Source organism: Ostrinia nubilalis, chromosome 6, assembly GCF_963855985.1.
Source record: "Ostrinia nubilalis chromosome 6, ilOstNubi1.1, whole genome shotgun sequence".
Classification (NCBI taxonomy): Eukaryota; Metazoa; Arthropoda; class Insecta; order Lepidoptera; family Crambidae; genus Ostrinia; species Ostrinia nubilalis.
This window is the reverse complement of record NC_087093.1, coordinates 3,197,843-3,200,276: the sequence shown is the minus strand read 5'-3', so window position 1 is coordinate 3,200,276 and position 2,434 is coordinate 3,197,843. Positions and strand designations below refer to the sequence as shown.

The 2,434-nt window shown below is 33.7% G+C and overlaps 1 long non-coding RNA gene across 1 annotated transcript; it reads right to left on the bottom strand.

Annotated features, from left to right (window-relative positions):
* Nucleotides 1-263: 263 nt before the first annotated feature.
* On the bottom strand, nucleotides 264-1,205 carry LOC135072879 (uncharacterized). Its single transcript, XR_010257503.1, has 2 exons — nucleotides 1,099-1,205; nucleotides 264-368 (listed from the first exon to the last, which is right to left on the bottom strand). It is a non-coding gene; the product is annotated as an uncharacterized LOC135072879 (long non-coding RNA).
* Nucleotides 1,206-2,434: the final 1,229 nt, after the last annotated feature.

Here is a 2,434-nt window from a genome sequence, read left to right as displayed (position 1 = left end):
ACAAAAGAACTGGTGCTAAAAGGGTTAAGTGACGTTTTGACATTTGTAGAGGGCCTTGTAGAAGGGGAGGCTATGGTGCTGAATGTGGATTAACTCGAGTGTCATAGTAACTTATTAGACTGCTAAGCTTGATGATAAAAAGAAAAATATTTTATTCAATGTACATAGTTTGGTCATAAGTTCTGTCATATGATAATAACTTTTGAATTTTGAATGAAGGTTTTAAAAACATTTTTTACTGAATTAGAATTAAAAAGAAAAAATGTGCGATAGTTCGAATTTTATTTTATGTGTAGTGGACGCATAAAGAAGTCCGAACTGTAGTTGTCACGTTGCATTGCTACGCGCCAAAGCAGATTTTCGTTGTGCTGAAAAAAATTAGTTTATCTTTTCATTAAATGATAGGTATAGGTGTACCAGAATCTCATGGCAAACAAAAATATTGGAAAAGTGTGTCTTTCATATGCAAATGTCTATGGCTTTATTGTCACCTGTAAACGTAAATCCAGTGAACTGTCAGTCGCTGCAGAAATTTTGTAATCTCTTCATGCCTATTTGTTATTTTTGTGAAAAAGTCGAAAAAGCTTAAGCAAGTCATATTGTTTTCAATGTGTATTGTAAAATAAGGCATAATTCAAAGTCAATCTTTGATTTTAAAGCGCGTCGTTGAGTTGACAGTAAGTTGGAGTGAAATTGGATACATTTAGGTTATTACCTAACTGCGTCAGTAGGAGGTTTTTTTTTAATATTATTCTTATAATAGCTGCTTTATCGGGGGTTTCAGGTCTACCTCACAAATTGGTGCAGAGGAATGGTGAAAATGTTATGACCATGTAAATAAAATTGAAAAAGATTTCATCAAGTAAGATGTAAGATAGAATAATTGAAATGGTGGAAGAGCAATTTATAATAAATAACTCTTTATCTTGATCATCTATTGAAGAAAAGTGGAATCCTTGGAATAATTTTCTAGTTCTGAATGAAGTGATTAGTTATAAGTATGATAAATAATAAAATTAGTTACATAAGTAATATACGATTTACTTATTTTTCAAGACATTTTCCTATTATATTACTGACGGGATTGCTACCATGTACCTTAGTTTTGAGTTTCCAATATTTCGGCACTGTTGCAAGCGCCATGGTCACGGAGTAACTGAAGAAATTAAAACCAGACATCGTTCAGATGTGCGTTCAAAAGACCTGAGATTTAAAAAATCCCACGTTTCGTTTAAACAGTAAGCGAAAAAAAAGTGACTTGAAAATGGAATACAAAATGATAAGGTATGGTAAATGATAAGTCTTTATCAATGAAGAAGCAGAAGTTCAATTTCATGTGACCTCCATCTAGGCTAGTTTCCATCGTCACTCAAAGTTTGGCTGCGGTCTCAAATTTGGGCTTAATTGAGGTATTTTTTGGGTGAGAGGCATAAGAACTAATGCCGTTTTATATCAAAAATTCATACTTAGAGGTAATTTACCAGGTACAAAGTATTTCCTTGTATGTTAGTCTGTCACTCTTTAGTAAGTCCCGAAATCCCCGCTTCGGCTCCCCTACTAACCATTCTAACCATTGTACACAGATAATATCTTACATGCAGCTTTTCATGTTACTACGTCACATTTTCTAAATCCGCGCGGAAAATCGCTCCTAGCGGAAGAGCGCACTTTGAGCTTGAATATTTCAGTCATTTTTAAAGATATCAAAAAAGTAAAAATACAGTATTCATTCTAATTTTTTGTAGTTTTTTTTGGCATCTTCAACAAAAATTGTGCGCCATGTCCATTGTGTAATGTACATCAAAACTTTTGAAAAACTAACAGTAACGAGCCACCACACGTCATGTAAAGCTCACTCGCCTTCGTGAATTGGAACCACTATACCGATACTTACATAAGAGTATAGTCTACTTTCGTATTTATTAAAACGTTTGCGATTGTTGACACAGATTCGCCTTTGTCAGCGCCCTGATTCCAGTTCCATACGTCTTTCAGGCTGAAAACACCACTAATTCTATGTAAGTCGTTACTCGCCTTCAGTCTAAATTATTCAGGGCATCTAATACCTACTGGTAGGAGCCTAATACGCGTGTGTTAGAGTCTAATATTGTTTGAATTTGTAACTGTGTTTTACGAAGATCGTTATATACAGGGTGAATTTGCAATTTAATTAGAATTTAAATTTTTTTTTGCGGAAAATACCACGATTAAAATTAATTAAGATAAAGTACAAGTAGTATTAGTAAATTTTTCTATAGAGCTTATTAAAAATTTGGATACTCATTACAAAATCACCCTGTATCTTTGTTTTGGTTAAAGTTCCTAATAATGTGCTCACAGTTTTTATTGAACTTCGAAAGTTCTGAGCTTAAAGGGCGTTTGGTTGCAGTCTTCTACCATTAGAAGACTGTATCCATATACAGTCTGCTACCAA